The sequence below is a fragment of the Hyalella azteca genome, unplaced genomic scaffold (genome assembly GCF_000764305.2).
Source record: "Hyalella azteca isolate HAZT.00-mixed unplaced genomic scaffold, Hazt_2.0.2 contig14370, whole genome shotgun sequence".
NCBI lineage: Eukaryota > Metazoa > Arthropoda > Malacostraca > Amphipoda > Hyalellidae > Hyalella > Hyalella azteca.
The window spans coordinates 29,950-48,792 of NW_025944260.1; positions in this window are offsets into that span (position 1 = coordinate 29,950).

Sequence of the window (18,843 nt, forward strand, 5' to 3'; positions counted from 1 at the left end):
CCGATGCCCGGCTGTGTGTGCGTGAAAGGGTAATCACTTTTCCTTGATAAGCTACAATAATTTGTGCAGCAGACAACGTGGTATTCATGCTTCAATAATTATGATGACATTCACTAAGTTTTGGATGCATTAATTAATTAAAACCGTTAGATTCACATGCAGTGAGTGGTAATTAGGTTCCAGTATATGGACACTTAAGGTAGGCAGCTTTCAATCCAATTATTCTTAAATCGCAGTGTTCATTAAAATATACTGTACTTATGAAGGCAAGAGCTAACGTCATCAATGTAGCACAGCCATGGTGATACAGAACGTGTAGTTCGGTTTTCTGTATGAAGAATAAATTATGCGTGAAATTATGGATTAAAAAATTTAGAAAATTTCACTTGAGCAAGCGCAATAATGCCAAATCTGTCCGTTCTTCGTAATGAGTTCATTTCCTTATCTATAACAAGCTCAGGTAGGTTATTAAGGCCACTTTCCCTCTCAGCATTAGGTGGGAGGCATGATAACCTGCTTGAGGTTACTGAATATTAATTATGGTTGTGACGCTCAATTTTACTTTACTCGCTAGGAGAGTATAAAAGGATGAAATTTAATGAAATATGAAATTAAAAATTCTCTCAATATGCTCTAATGGCATCTCAATCGCGACAACTTGTCTAGGTATTTAAAACACCTTCGTATTTATGCGTAAATTCTTCATGATGCAATTATGTTCAATAATTAAAGTTTTCAGAACTAATTACACAACCCGGGTGTTCCATTAGAAGTTGCGACACGTTCCTTAGATGTTCGTTGACCTTCGTAGCATGTATGTGTTTATTTATTTTTTTTTTGAAGACCAGTGCTTACAAATGTATGGCCACGCCCTACTATTTCAGGTACCGAAACTAAGCAATTGAGGAAGCGTGACAAGATAAAATTTCTCCAATTTTCAAAAATTTTCCCTCCACGATCCATTTTACGAACAAAACGCGGTAAATACAGCCTGGGCAGATGCAGTCTGTGCTGATTGGCGACTCAAGTGTCGTATAATATTCTATTCTATTCTATTCTATTCTATTCTATTCTATTCTATTCTATTCTATTCTATTCTATTCTATTCTATTCTATTCTATTCTATTCTATATGGTGACTATCTATGGGGGATTGAATAAGTTGACGTGAAACCTTTAGTGCATAAGTGGTTGTAAACAGAGCTATCAGTAAACAAAGCTCTCAGCTTGATGATGCATATGTTACGTACATTCAATATGAAATCCTTTGTTACTTTCACCCTATCTCTTTTCAGTAAGAAAGTGACAGTAACTTGAGTAAGTCTATAACATGCAGTCTGAGTATGTTGCTATGTAGCCATAAGAACATTAGTAGATACTATGTACCTACTTTCAGACGTAGGCCTAGATGAAGGAGCCCTTGCAGAATTTTTTACGAATGATAAACTTATCATTGCCCTATTGAATGATTCAATCGCTAATAATAATTTTTACCGAATGAATATAATTTGTTCCATTTCGATTTAACCATGCGTTTTCTCTCCGTGGTTTGTTGAAGAGCAGCCTGAACAAGTTTTTTCTATCAGAAAATAAATTCCTAGAAAACTAATTGTATGGTAAACTGCAGAGCTGGGAATGCAGCTGCCAATAAATAATAATTGAATCTGTTATTTCCAATTATTTTCTATTTAGCCAGCATATTCTGTAAGCGCATACATCATCATTCTTTCAATAGTATTCATGCATATATTAAATTGATATACAGGGCACATGACTGAATTAAACTGTAAAATTCCGGCAGAGGCGTTAGCATGACTATTTGGTTCAAAAACAATATAGAAAGGCGTTAGGATGAATATATGGTTCAGGTTATGAACTTTGAACTATACATTAATACAACAGAGCCACTGAAGGCACCTGAAGAGTAGAAGCCTTCAACGTTCAGCTAATATATAATCCTTGCGTCAAAAATCTGTATTCCAGTACCTAAAATCTTTGCTGAACTACTTTGCATCAATTACTCCAATTGATTGAATGTCAGGTGCGAGATTTACAGTTTGAATCATGCCACGAGAGATTTGCTTAAAATGAAATTATATGTCTAGACGATAAAAAGCAACACATTGACGGGAAAAAATTGATTAAATTGCGAATAATGCATATATTTCGGAAGGCGCATAATGTTGAAAAAACAAAGTTCTAAGGAATAAGAAATAAGTAACGTATTGATTTTTAAGAGTAGGCCTATAGCCTACAGTTGTGTCGACTTAAGATCTATTTTAAAATTTAATGCAAATACCTATGTTTTTAAAACTCGCCACGGCTATATCAACCATGTTATCCATCTGTATATTATATTTGCTAAGCATATGCAGAGCCAAAACATATAAAGAGAAAATTTTCAACATTTTTCATGTATAGACATTTTATAGAAGAGTGATCACCTACAGTCGAAACGAATTAGGGGAAATCATATCTTGTTAGGAATCTCTGACTAATGGCTGTGTTGGAAATATTTTTCATTGAAATTTAAGCAATCACACACTCGGATACTACATTGGTCTCGTATTATGTTTAGGACTCTTTATCGGGAAAAAAACACAGTTCATTTCATAAGTGAATCGCGTTTTTCTCCTGTAATAAATTAAATAATAAATAAAATTTTCTTCTTTCTTGAGGTTTCAGGGCAATGGTTGTGGGGCTGGCATGCAAGGAGTACTGTAAGAACATTAAAAAATTTGAACCTCCGTTCCGTGCATGGCATTTTATCACGGAATCTGACGAAAATCATATGCCACCATGATTGTTATAAAGAGACACTTTCAATCAATCTAAGGCCGTACTAATAAAATTTTCTCAGGAGCACGTAGCGACCTAAATATACAGAGCGGACTGAGTGCACATATCAGACTAGATACACGGAGCGGCCATAGTGCATGTCAGGGCCGAAGTACACGTAGCGGGTGATTTTTCATCTGCGATTGGTGGGTTTAGCATGAAATTCCGTCACACATTGACTGCCGTAGTTACGAGCTTATGACTATTTTCGGTAGTACCTTTACTGAAACTCCCGGAACGTCACATTTAACCGACAGCTGCTGGAGCTCGAGCCAAAACCCAGCCGCGTAATATCGCACTCAAATCAGAAGGTGCGTCACACGTCGGTGCGAGTGATACAGTAACACTTTAAATTATCACGCGGCTCATGCATACATTAAAAGTGAATGCGAGATGAGCACTTAACCCTTTCTTAATGACGGTTACTATATGGCTATATGGTTATTCAGTTGGAATAGCTCTGTCCGTAAGTTAAGAATCCGTAAGCCAAGTCTTAAATCACATATGTAACTTCCGCACAAACATGCGGGTAAATTATTTTATGCACCCAGTTTCTAAATTTTGTAATAGTCATGTAAGAATTTTAATGACTTCTGACGAGCAAACTAATTATACACTCGATGGGATCTTATTGATTTTGTCGATGTACAAAAACGGAACAATCATTGAGGCAAATTAATCGAGTTGGAGGAAGAGACTCGTTTGATTGTGCGCATTTTGGGCCCTAGCTCATAAAATTGATAAAATTATTGAATTGATAAAATTATATAAATCAGAAAATTATTGAACTATACCTCAACTTAAGTCTAATACAGCAACTGTTCTGAGAGGAGCATAGTAACCATTTTGCGACATACTAGTACACCAAATACTGTCTATAATTATTTTACTATGTGTGTATCTATGTATGTAAATGTGTATCCATGTATGTATGTATCTATGTATAATAATTTTATACCATCAAAACTAGTGAGTTTTCATTAGTTTTATACTAATAATACCATATAAATATGGTACCAATTGTATAAAACTATTGAAAATTCACTAATTTTGAAAGTATAAAATTATAATTATTCTAGTTAACGTAAAATATACAAGGCTGCGTTACGTACCATAGCATTATATTAAATTACGATATATGTGCTTTGTGCATATATATCTCTCTCCAAATATTGAACTTTCAACACTGTTATCTTCTCTGACGATGGATTTATTAATAATGTGAATAAATTGTATCGTTTTTTTAATGCTTACCTCGAATCCCAAAAGTATTTCAAGTCTCCGCGGGAATTAATTTATTTGCAATTCATTACGGAGTTCTATCCTCGAGCTGGAGTTGGATGAAACTGCAGCCGAGGATATACCAATATCTGAACCAATCAGCGAACGTTTTGCAAAGTTCATAGTTGGCAATTAGCTGATTGGTTGCAGCTTGTTGCGTCATTTAGTGACTCCACTGACCCCATCGTTGCAGGTAGGGATTCGGCTTCAAAAATAACTATTACAAGTTTTCAGTTAATTGAGTCATGTAAACATATGCAAGCCGCAGGCAACGCACAATCGAATTCCAATATATACACAAGTGAAAGCTTTCTCGCAGAGAACATCAATTAGATTGTCTCATGAAAATTTGAAATTATTCTGTATTATATTTTGTTTGTAAGGCTGTGTGTATTTTGGCAGTTGAAGCCTATATTTGTTTATTCACTTTATTGGATACCATCGTCATATTTCATAAACATCCAACAAACGTCATAACAAACATCCAAACAATCTTTACGTTTTGCATGAAATTAATCATATTGTTGTTTTGTTGTTTGTTTTTCATGAATTCATCTTGCTTTGCGTTTTCACACATTTCTTATGTTCATTCATATTCTCGGATTCATTTTACAATTTTTTTTAACACACTTCCCTAGCACTTTTAATTTTCTTGAATTTTAGACATATTTTAGTGTCGTTTGAACACACACATTTTAGAAGCGTTTGAAGAACATTAATCATCAACCTGCTATAGATTTATAAACCTTTCTTACAGCATTATGCAGTTTTTATGCACACTGGTTCGTTTATTTATCTTTGGAAAAGCTTCTTGGGTAACTTATGTCTTCTTTAATAAGTTGGTTCGCTTTTTTAATCATTTTCATTTGATTGTCAAGAAAATAATTGTGAATTATGTGAACCTTTCTCACCTAATTCAATTGATTTTTTACCTTTTTTCTGCATTTATCAATAAAATTTCCAGTAATTTTCCCGATTATTTTTCCTTCATTAGACGATATTTTTATGCAATTTTAAACATTTTCAAGAATTTAAAAAAAAATCCTAAAATTTAATTTAATTTTTAATTTTTAAAAAAATTCCTAAAATTTTTCATGCACGTTTTTTTCCTGCTCGCTCATTTAATATTTTCCAACATTGTCAAGATCATCATTATTTTTACTGTATTTTTCGTGCATGTTTTAGCAGGAAATGAATATCTTAGCTGGCCTTAGATTGTCCATTCCATTCCAATTAACATCATGTTTGCCTGAAAATATCACAGCTTTATTTTATCCATTCCATTTGCATGTGTTTCTTATTAATAATTTTGAACACCGTTATACCTACTTATACCTTATGCTGGCTGAACGAACGCTTCAGAACAAAATATTAATATGGTATGAAAAATATATATGAGCTTCTTGATAATAATATACTTTTGACTTCATAAAACTGCCCGTGATGGCATAGGCCGTTGTTGAAAAGTAATTTGAATCTTCGGTTTAAATTCCGTAGATTTTATACGGAGTTTTTTTCGCACCCTAATTAGTTGGTTTGCGTTTCTTTCTTTGAAAAGAGATATCGGAGTAATCCGAATGAATGCTCAAATCTACATGTATATTAAGGGTAATTTCAAGCACTGATAAAATTTGTTTTCATAGAGATTAATTGTTCCCTAGCTTTTATATCACAATAGGGCAATTTTCAAGAAATTCTCATCATGAAATTTTTTCATAAACATTTCATTTACATTCATTTTTTGAAATCACGAAATATTTAAATCAAAAGAATGAAAACTTTCGAAATAACTAAAAATTAATTCACTGCTGAATAAATTCATGAGTTCCTGTTATGACTTATACCTTTGATGAAATTCAAACTTTTAATTTGAACTAAACAATTTTATTTTACAAAGGCGCGCGATATCAGGTATCGGAAAGAATTTTTGTGACGGTTGTGCTACGTAGTATTAATTTAACAAAAATAGAATATTTATGTACATACTTGTTACTATAGACTATTTTTTAAGTCTTTTGTTGGAACTAAATGACATCAAGAAAAAAGCTGCCCAACTAATACGAATTTTATTTATAGGTATCAGTTATAATTCAATTTAGATACTTCAATAATCAGGGTTATTAAAATGAAATATATTTAGGAAAAATAGCAGTTTTAATTTGAGTATAGTTGACTGTGCGTTAAAAAATATTATTGAAAGCCAGAATATTTTTCTCTTGGACAGGAATTTTTTGCATTCCACTTTATTTAGGCAATCGAGTTTATAAATAATTTGTTGATTGAATACATTTTATAGCAGAACTATTTTCAGTTATTCGTTCTATAATAAAGATTATTTTACGATTTATTCTTTTGGGCAATCAATAAATATGTTTTACATACATTCCGAATACAAGGAAAATAGAGAAAATAGATTGAAAAAATTTCGTATTGATTTTTTCTCATTTCACACCAGGCGGATTCAACGAAAAATTCGACTAAGCATTTTTCGACCGGTAATAAATTATAAAGTTATAATTGGTTAATTGATTAGAATGTGGCAGACCATTATAATCCTGCGTATAAGAGGCCATGAAAATTGGAGCTCTTCGTCGAATAATATGAGCGTTGTTGTTAATTTTGGCACGATCGCAGCCAATTTTTATTGACGAAATTAAAGCCAATCCATTAGCTGCCTTTTGCCGGGTAAACAACGGATGAACCGCCAATACAAAAAGAAAAAAAATTAGATTAACTCAGAGCTAACCAATATCTGTGAAAATAAATGTACAATAAAATGAATGAGTACCGGTGCGTTACCAAGCATGAATGTGAAATTAATGAAATTATGTTTGATCAAATCGAAAATATAGACAGAAATAGGTACACCTTACTTGGCTGCTCTTGAATCGAAACGAGTAGATAAGAATTTAGGATTTAGATAATATTGAAGCTATACATGATATTTCCTTTAAAATATCATGAAGTTAGGACCTTTTTAGAGAGAAGCATCTTACATTTCTGTTTCAGTTTAATTTTTGAGCCCCATCTGGAAAATACTTATTAAGGGCACCCACATGGTCATAATAATATTTTATTTCAGATCTTTTCTATACCAAAAGGACCGGTGTTATTTTATTAAGGGTGTTAATAGGATATTTATTCATATCCAATTAATAGCTCATTAATAGTATTATATTAATATATATTATTAATGTAATACTCGCATTGATTATTACGGTTAGGACCTACTAATCATCGAGAAGCCTCAACGAAGCCTTATGATCAAAGTTAACAGCAGTTGTGTGAATTGCGAGCAATTAATAAAAGATATGTCCTGAAATTAAGCACGAATTTGCTCTCGCTCCGTTGATTGAAATTAAAATGCATTTGGTTTGATTATTGTTCGACTCAAAACGAGATTTTTTTCATTATTTATAATTATATTATTCCATGTTTGAATGGTTTGTTCAGACACTACATTTGTTAAAACTGTTGTATCTAAAAAATAGTAAAACTTAATAGTTTGGTCTACTTTTGTCAATTCGATCTCAGTTTAATTTTCTGTAACATTTGCATTATTTAGAAATAATTACATCATAAATTTTGGCGTAACCAAATCTCGTTTGAACATTACGGCTTCAAAATTTTGCGAACAACACAAGCGTCTTAAAGAAATTAAAACAAGTGAACGACTAAATTGAAAACAATAAAAAATTCGTCAATAACGATAACTTATAAGATGGAGTCACAAAAGGAAACCAGGAGATAACATATGAACCATGAAGCCAAGCACAAGGGAAAATAAACAAATGAGCGAGGACTATTTTAGGTCTCTCATCATCATTGGCCTCCGCTCCCAGCTGAACGGTTCATCCATCAAAAACAAATAAATTTTATTGGGTCTCCGTCAAGTCAACAAAAGGAATTTGCAAGTTTCGCCCATTATTTGCGACTGACAAATAAAGAAGTTCAAAACGTGGCGTCTTGTAACTAAAATATAATTAGTTGGAAAGAGTTTTATTTACTCTCTTTATCATTTATTAGACTTATTGATATACATGATTTTTTAATAACATTCACATCATAATTCTAGGCTCATAAAGTGAACTTAGGTGTAGATCAGGAAAAAACTTTGACATGTCATAAATATTCTAAATTTCATCAGCATCAAACTTTAAAAGTTTTAATCTGAGTTCGAATTTTACATCAAGAAGCGGCTGAGAAGTTGAATAAGTAGAGTCAAAATGCAGATTCAAAGAACATAGCTGGTTTGAAAGTTAAAAAGATCACTTGTGTTTCGCGCAGACGAGAAGCAAACTTCATCATGTTAACCTGCAAACTTCAAATTAATCCATCTTGACTTACAACTTTTAAGCATTTATGGAACGGTATAGATAAATGCGCTGGAGCTATGTGCAAGTAACTGATATGTAAACTGATATGTTGGTACCTTTAATGCGAGGGAAATGAATTCAAAAACATTATGGACATCAAGTGATTTATAAAAAACTTCATATTAAAAAGGCAGAAAACCGCAAAGTTAATATTTTCATTCCATTTAATCGAGGCAAGAAATAAATGGTTATTTGATTTCATGTACTTCCAAAATATAAAGCACATTCACTGTTACACTCTAATACAATAGAAAGGAATTTCTGCTGCTGAAGTTTGTTACTTCATAAATTTTGCATTAGGAACCATTAATAAACATTTGTTATTGCTTGCATGGGTAAATTATTTTTTATACACGAAGACTCCAACCTCATTGATGTTTCTCAACCAAATAAGACATATTAAGATGCATCAAAACGCTCAGAAATGAGTAATTTTGCCAAGGATATAATATGCCTATGGGCACTTCAGGGCACAGTAGAATTATAACAACACAATAACGCTTTTATGAGATGCAAAATAAAATGAAAACACTGGAAATATTTTAATGAATGCCATAGAGCACTGAGCCTCGCAGGCGTAAAGGAGATCAAGATATTTCACGACGAATCGAGACGTACAAACTTGATCCTAGTCATCTCGATGAGCCGTCATGAATCGAAGCGTCTCTCCGGAGCTTCATTAATTTAAGCTAACAAGGTGGAGTTTGCTGAAGATAATTCCGGCGTCAGACTCTTCGGAGTTTAGATTGCCAAGTTGGAAGCATTCCGCCCAGAATACGTCACGCAGAAATAAATGATCATGCATGAGAAACTTTTCCTATAAATCTCATGCAAAAAACTGCAGTATTAATGCGCTGAATAATTTGAGTTTAAGGATGAATTTCCTCGCGAGAACGTAAAGTATGAAATAATCTGAAGTTAATTGTTGAGTTGAGTAGAATGGCTTTTGAGGTACCCGAGGGTAACAAGGTTTCATCTCAGTGTTCAACAAATATTATAGTAACGCAAAACAGTTAGGTACATATACAATATAAACAATCATCTGCATGTCCTACAAAGGATGTAGGGGCGTGGAGGAGTAATGGCTGTGATCAGGAATACACATGAAGGTAACATTTTGAATAATATCTAGGGAGAAATTCGTCCCAATTTAATTTGCATGGTGCGTACATAAATGTATAATTGTATTTTTTGCAATGATATATAAATCATATTATTGGTATGATTCAAACAAACTTAAGATATCGTAATAATAATCTAAAGTTGAAATATTCTTCCTGCCAAGTTGGATTGACCTTTTATAGCGATTAAATTCAAGTAATGATTCTAGATAACCTATGAAAGTAATAATTTCACTCGTTTGCTTGAATCGCAAATTCACTAAAAACTTAAAAGCAAAGAAAACTCCATAAAAATTCATTGTACTTTAAAGAAAACGTTTCGGAGACCAGCTCCATCGTTAGTTCGAAAATTCTAGAACACAGATAAATCAGTAATTAGTAGAGTCAAGATTACAACAAAAAACCTAAGCTGTAAAACCTACCTATTTACAATTTCAAGCGGGTAAGAGCTAAAAGCTAAATTCAAATTAAGCCTCTCTTTAAAAGTATAGAATGTTTCTAAAATGTGCAAATCAGAAACACCGGAACTGGAAGCTAAAACTTTGAAGTCACTGTCGGAAACTTGAACATCGCACTGCTCGGCGTGAGCCCGCGCAGCCGAATGAGGTGGGCGCGACAGTAAGTTACCAGTTCTACAACTCCTGCCCTTATGTTCTGCGACCCTATAGAATAAAGATTGCGAGACGTCATGCTGACGTACGCAGATGCACATCGTGCACAACTATATTTATAAAATATTTTTTGTAGTAATCTTGGCTGTACTAATTACTGATTTATCTGTGTTCTAGAATTTTCGAACTGACGATGGAGCTGGACTCCGAAACGTTTTCTTTAAAGATACTATGAATTTTTGTGGAGTTTTCTTTGCTTTTAAGTTTTTAGATAACATAATTATAGCACAATAATAACTGTATTATAGCACAGTACATACACCATGGACTTACCTGCTGCTTTAATTATTTTTATGGTCGCTATAGAATTCCACTTTTCTTATGCATTCTAGAGATGATTTTCAGGAGTACTAATATCCGCTGCCATCATTGGTATATACACAGAAAACTTCAATAAAAACTCGATTTTAACTTCAAAGACGTTGTAGGTTTCGTTTAAATTGAACGACAAGGCATATTTTCTCCTGTGTCAGTTCATCAATAAAGCAATTATACCATCATATATTCGAGAGCAATAATCTCGATTCACACCCGTATTCTGATCCAGCCTTTTCCTGCCCTCTGTGTACCTTGACATCTTATAATTCAACATTAGTTACTGGTTTTTACACATTCATTATTATTTAGAAGTTCATTAATTTTGAAACTTATTAGCATTTTAAAACGTCCCTAACAGCAGCGGTCCCAAATTCCTGACATGCTCAACAAACTCGGCATTGCATTTAATTTTATTGCACTGCCGATTTTTATTGATTTGATTTTTATTATTTCCGGTAATTATGAAATAGTCAATATAATTATCAATGTTAAAGGTAAACAGAAGTTAGGAATAAAAGGTTTCTTCCTCGCAATCATCTACTGAAAATGTATAATTAAAACCTAGGTAAACATATTTATATTTAATTAGGTTAAGCGCTTGTTCCAAGGATAACCAAATAAATGTCATTAAATATTTCTTCATGTTTAAAAAAATTAGCTATTATTGGCGTCCGTAATCGCTCCGTTAGTTCTAGTCATGCAATAAAAATTGAAACTCCGCAGCATTCAATGAGAAAACCAATTAATTCTGTGCATACATTCGCCGTAATTAGTTTATAGAGAAACTCATTTATCTGACTAAGGAGAGCTTGAAGGTTACCTTTTAAATGTATCACTTTCATTAAATATGTATGTGTGTGTATACATATATACATGAATATTAAAATATGTACATATAAATAATATATAAATATAACAATTATTATTTAAATAACTAGATCGAATCTAATGAGATATGAGCCAAAATTGGAAACAGAAGTGAATTTGCTTCAATATACATGTTTAAATTGACTCGTTGAAAAAGCAAACGAGAAAATTGTTAATAAAAAGTTCTTTTTCATTTAAACTTGCAGAAATAAAAGACTAGTGTATTTTAATGTATAAATAATATCATTAATAATATAATATCACGTCAAGGCATTTAGTGGCAGACCATTAATATCACATCAAGGCCTTTAGTGGCAGTAGAACATAGCTACATTTGCCTGCAGGTGGATCAGTAGATGCCCTAAGTTAGGCCAGTAAATGCCCTCAGTTAGGCCAGAAAATGCCCTCAGTTAAGCCAGTAAATGCCCTCAGTTAGGCCAGAAATGTCCTCAGTTGGGCCAGAAGATGCCTTCATTCAGGCCAGTATACATCTACGATAGTGTCACTTGCTGCTTGCCGCTGGTGGTGGTGCAGAGGCAGACGATCAGAAATTATGCCCAGGAACGCGTCCAGTTGTCTCATGCAGCTTTCTAGCCCCTAGAGTGAACTCCTCTCTTCCATCTCAACTCCGATGGCCAGGTATTAAATAGCCTCGGTCCCGCTAAGACATTGCGAAAAATATTTCAGTAATTAAAAAAATTGAATTATAGCAGTCAACTAGGGACATGGTAGTATTATACGCGCAATTACATCACACGTCCACACCCCGACCACGTACAACATGCTCTTCACAAACGCACCACACACGCACCACACACGCACCACACACTCACCACACACACGCACCACACACGCACCACACACTCTGCACACACACGCACCACANCCATAGAGAGCTGCGATACTCCATAGAGAGCCGCGATACTCCCTGGAGAGCCGCAATACTTCCTGGAAAGCTGCAATGCTCCATAGAGAGCTGCAGCTCATCATGGAGAGTCGCAATGTTCCATGGAGAGCTGCAATGCTCCATGGAGAGCCGGTCAGCATGGCTCTCTAAACCCTGACAGGCTTCGTCTGAACAGGAAGCCTGGCTATTTTATGAATTAATGAAATATCATCGTTGTTCTTAAGTTAGTTATTTAGAAAAATAAAAATAATATATAAATTTAAAAGTGATTTTTTGAAAATGATTTGCATAGTTATATTACTCGGGATTTCAGCCAAAACATCACTGGAACGAAAAAGGAATTTTGTCCCTGATAAAATGATGCCTATTTTAGGATTTTTCATCGTTGCCCTGAAAATTCACGTACGTCCTATTATTTATTTAAAACTGTTGAACAGCGTGGAATCAATGAATTATATTATAAATAGTTTTTTCGATATGTTTTTCAAGTATATTTACTGAGACACTTATTATCGCCAGTACGTGACTGAGCATCAACTTCAGTCGTTTGAGTGATAAATGTTAAAGTCGTGATATCATTGGTGGTGCGGGTAAGCAGGGTGATGGAGACCGAGTATGAGCTGGAGTATTATAAAGCTTTACTAATATATAGAGGTACATCAGTAAAGCTAAATAAAGAATAAAGCTTTCCTATAGCAAAGTAAGGCCAAGTATCACCCGTACCTCGCTTCTCAAATGCAATGAGGAACACAAACGTACTACGAAGAGCACAACAGCTCATGCCGGATTAAAATAGAAAGAAATTTCAATAAAGAAACCAGTAAAGGAAACGTCAATCAGCTGTGAGGCAACGGCATCAATAAACAAAATGTTTCTATTGATTTGAGTCCAGATGAATAACTCAACTTTTGATATCTCTCACGGACAAGCCCTAGTGACTTAACGTAAGTTTACTTTAAGATTTTTTGGAGCTAGTGAAAGTTTTCTCCTACATTGCACCAATCAGGCTGGCGAAACGAAATATCCGTCCTCAGTAAGATTCATAAACTCGCATTAAAATTTTGATAATAGATGTTTAAATTTAAACGTTGATTTTTGGATTTTCGAATTGCTTGCTCAAAATTAGACCAATTTTTGATGCTTGCAAAACCATGAGCATTAATATTTTTAAATTCTTAATACTAGCAAAATTTAACACAATTTACCAGTTTAGGATTAACATCATTTACATTACGAGCACGTTTGTTGATATTTTGATATTTTTTACTGATCATCCGGATAATAATATACTTATTTTGATGATTCAATTTCATTCTTCAATATATATTCTTCTTGCAGAAACCATAGAAATTTGCCTCATCTCTACCTTCATTGATTAGAATGACCTTTCCATTAATCAATCTGAATCGTAGATATTCAACAGCTCTTTCTAAGTTAACTGTTTTGAAATACTTTTCCTTACGTGATAGAGAAATTTACCAAAAATGGGATGTTTCGGAATTGGTTTTTGTTGATCTTATTTTTTACAAATTCTTATTTTGCTTATACGAGATTTCTTAGCAAATTATCCTGTAACTTCAAGCTGATATTTCATGTCGACAATAGGCATACTAGTCAAAACTTGTACAATCTTTTTCTTCAATTATTTCAGATTGAAACATTCATTCATTGAATTAATTTGGAGATCAAACTCAACAAAAGTTAATCGAAACCCGATTGCAAAGTAACTAAGTCGGACGATCGTTTCAAGTCTTAATCTTTTCTAAAGATTATCATACATCTCATCGTCTTAAAATTGTCAAATGACAGGTTTTTATGAAACTTATTCAGCCTTTTACCTAGTAATTTTAGTATAAATCTCTTGCGAGTAAATTGGAGACATTTTATTTGTTGCATAGACATTCTTGGAATTTACATTGACCTTGTTTTATAATAGCTGTTATCATATGCCTGTCTTTCAATCATACATAATTGTTTCTTTTTTGATCAGATGCGGAAGAAATTATAAAATATAATCTTGCAAGCGTAAAAAGTTGCCACGTCATTTTTCGAAACTGTAACTTTCAGAATATAAGGCCAGACGAGTGTGGATAAATTAAAAAAAATCTCACACCAGTTGATCAAAGCTTAGTTTAAATAGCATTGACAGCACGTAATAATATTGCTTTAAACTATTTGCGAACTGCTCTTGTAAAAATAGTATAGTGTTTTTACATGCCTTAGAACTTCATTGAGAATAAACATAGTTAAACATAGTCATATGTATTAATAAAAACATAGTCATATGTATTAATAAAATTAATACATATGACAGAGATTACTCAACCATAGAAATTCCCATTTCCGCACTACTATAAAGTTAAAAGGCGTGTAAATCTCAGCCACAGGTGTGCACTCTGGAATCCAGAGCTTACCACCATTCTTCTCAAACACCTGCATGTTTTTTTCCAGTGACTGCACTCTAATAAAGCAGGTGCAATATTAAAGGCATGCCGCAGTGCAATTTCAAGAAAATCTCGGTACAGTCGCACGGAAAATCCGTGTTGGGAGCTCACGACAAAACTGTAATATGACGCAATAAGCGATGCCTGGGGTGAAGGGAGTGTGAGGTTGAGCGCTTTCATTTTTGCCGGCGAATATTAGAAGTTTGGCAATATCTGAGGCGGCAGCAGAAACGCCTTATCTTCGTTATGAAGAAGTGAAAATTTAACAGTCAAAATTTACCGCATACTTGAGATCTGTTGTTGGTGTGTTACTTCACGCGGAAACTTGGGAATTTCACTCACGTATGATTTGATTCAATTCTGAATGAATAACATGCCATCAAAAGCTATTGACATNCTTCACGCGGAAACTTGGGAATTTCACTCACGTATGATTTGATTCAATTCTGAATGAATAACATGCCATCAAAAGCTATTGACATCCATAAAATAGCGAAAATATGTTTTCCGTATATAAATTCTATGACATAAATACCTGACTGTGACTAATAACATAAATACTTTAATGTTATTTTATAGTTTTGGAAATTGATACTGAAAAACTTTCTAACCGATTTATATAAATTATAAATAAATAAGTAGTACTGCTACACAAAGAAAAACGAATGGGTCATATTGTCCAGGGCCTATACTTCCAAAAAAAGTTAAGAGATCGTAAGTTCATCAGCCAATCATTGACGGCCTTTCTAGCAAAATCCACCAATCATAAACAAGAAAATAGAGCGTAAGTATTTACGTTCACTTAGCGAGTTTTGAAAGTATGGCCCCAGATAGTCACCCTCTTGTTCACATAAAATTGACGCATCCTATTACCGGACGAAACTGGGTTTGGATGACCAAGGATTAGCAACTGCATATAGGATTAGCAACTGCATATAGGATTGGCAACTGCATAAAGGATTAGCAACTGCATATGGGATTAGCAACTACATATAGGATTAGCAACTGCATATAGGATTAGCAACTGCATATAGGATTAGCAACTGCATATAGGATTAGCAACTGCATATAGGATTAGCAACTGCGTATAGGATTAGCAACTGAATATAGTTAGCAACTGCTTATAGGGTTAACAACTGCATGTAAGATTAGCAACTGCATATAGGATTAGCAACAGCATAAAGGATTAGAAACTACATATAGGATTAGCAACTGCATATAGGATTAGCAACAGCATATAGGATTAGAAACTACATATAGGATTAGCAACTGCATAAGGGATTAGCAATTGCATATAGGATTAGCGCCTGCATATTACAGGATTAGTAACTGCATATAGGATTAGGACGTGTTTCGCTCGTGTTTATTTTTGTTATTGATTGCTCACGATTAAAAGGATGACATGCAATGGGCATGACATCCTTTTAATGATGAGATTTGTACAGAAATGGTGCCAACTACGGTTGGGTATGATGGAGCTAACTACGGCAGCGAAGGATGAAGGCAGAGGGAATTTACCCTCTGTTGTTTTATTTATCTCTGCAAATATTGCTCTCAGAAAAATGAATTGGTCATGTTGTATCCGTAATTATACTCTCTGAACAGCTCATATACGCCATTTTTGCATGGTCAAACTGGATAAGGTTGAATAACCTTATGGCAAAAATATGTCGCTTCTTGGACAAAGTGTCCCTTGTTTCTTTAAGTTCCTGCAATATAATCTTAGCGTCTGGAACTTGGAAGACGATGCATAATAAAAAAATTAAAGTGAATAAGTAAATTGCAAGTTTATTTAAGAAGGCTTATGCATTGTTTAACAGTGATCATGAGTTAATTTAGCCAGGGTATTGTAACTCCTTAATCCTAATTCATGACTGAACGTAAAATTTAGCATGACTGAAGGTAAAATTTAGCATTATTGAATCCGAAATTTAATATGACTGAACGCAAAATTTAGCATGACTGAATGTAAAATTAGCATGACTGAAAGTAAAATTTAGCATGACTGAACTCACAATTTGGCATGACTGACAGTAAAATTTAGCATGATTGAACGTAAAATTTAGCATGACTTAACGTAAAATTTAGCATGACTGAACGCAAAATTTAGCATGACCGAACGCAAGTTTTAGCATGACTGAACGTAAAATTTAGCATGACTGAAAGTAAAATTTAGCATGACTGAACTCGCAATTTAGCATGACTGAAGTCACAATTTAGCATGTATGAACTCACAATTTAGCATGACTGAACTCACAATTTAGCATGACTGAAGTCACAATTTAGCATGACTGAACGTAAAATTTAACATGACTGAACGTAAAATTTAGCATGACTGAAAGTACAAATTAGCGAATATATATAACGAGAACAATAAATTGTCATGAGGCCACAACATTCAGGAGAGCCAGGCGCCGCCGGAGCTGAATTATACAAGATACATATGTTCTGGTATAATTGATGCAAACAGCGGTTACTGATTTAGTGTATACTTGGAGTTATTTCAGGCTTATAAAATTTTATTTTCATACTATCAATCTTAATAAGTAATAATTAATATATTAAGTAATTATTGTAATCCACGAAATGGGCACGACGCACATATATATATTGCCGGCTTCACAAAGGCATTTAAACTGATTAACTACGTTCAAACTATTTAAATATCCCACTATTATTCAACTGATTATCTTAATACTTTCTCCTCAGTTTCCAAGTTCAGAATTACTGAAAACTTTCCCCAAGAATTCTGCTGATATTTACTTAGTATATGCATAAAAACTATCTACATATCACAGTCTGACAAAAAATCAACATCATTCCCTGATATTTTTGGAGTATAGGTACATCGATTTTTTGAACTATGTATTACAATTATGTATTTAACGGTACTCAAATGTAATTAAAATATCAATATACAATAAAATGATGATATTTTAGTGAGCCTGATTATTTAGAAGAGACTAACGACATGAGCCTTAATGACCTCGTAATGAGGGCAAGCGGTTCGTGTTCAACCGTAACGAGGGCTCGTGATGAGGGCTTCAGCGTTCCATTTAAATAGCGTTCCATCAGTCTGAACTTACGGACTTTTGTTACAGTGCGAATTATCGGATCTAAGTGAAATTATTCATGAAAATGCGCTAAAAATATTATTATAATTTGAAATTATATTTCCTACTATAATAATGCATAATAATGACAGTATATCTAGGTTCATGAAATAGGCAGGATTTATTGTTCATATCCAATGCAGAATCTTGCCTAATTAAATTTAAAAATGAAAACAGCTTAAAATAGAATAATAATTTCATGGAACTAGTTGATATTAATCAATTATTATTATGATGTAATGAGTTTTTTATAGTATTGTGAACTATAATTTATTATTTATGTTATCATGAACTATAATTTGGTTAACCTATAACTTCATATTCCATCTTTTGAGATTCTCAGTCCATAACTTAGTGCATAACGAGAGACCGATTGTTCATGTGACGTGGCTAAGATCCCTCCGTAATAACTCAGGTTTTTGTTCATTACATCACTCAGGAGAGCCAGTGTACAGGTCCAAATTCTTTCGTTTTTTATCTGCTTACGAGGACTTCGCTCCTTACCAAAGTTTGTTTAGGCACTTTATATACCATCTGCTCGTGCGATATACTGTACGTTCATTGCACCACCAGAAAATAACCACTAGAATAAACATACTACCTAAATATATGAATTAAAGTTATCTTTAGAGAACCACTAGAGGGAACCGATAAAGAGAGGGCCTCGGTTCAGGTCACGGTTCATCAGACTCCCTGAAGCGCAGAAAGCGTTCGGTGTGCGACCAGGGAAGGAAGGTCTTGCCAATTTGCAGATTGGTGAAGATGTCTGCTGCCCTGCAGAGGCAAGCTGCGCTCGCATCACAATTGTTCTGACCAGAAATGGCAATTACAGCCTCGCAGGAGTGACGTCTCGGACAGTATTCTGTGAATTCAACGATGTCTCGGACAGTATCCTGTGAATTCAACGA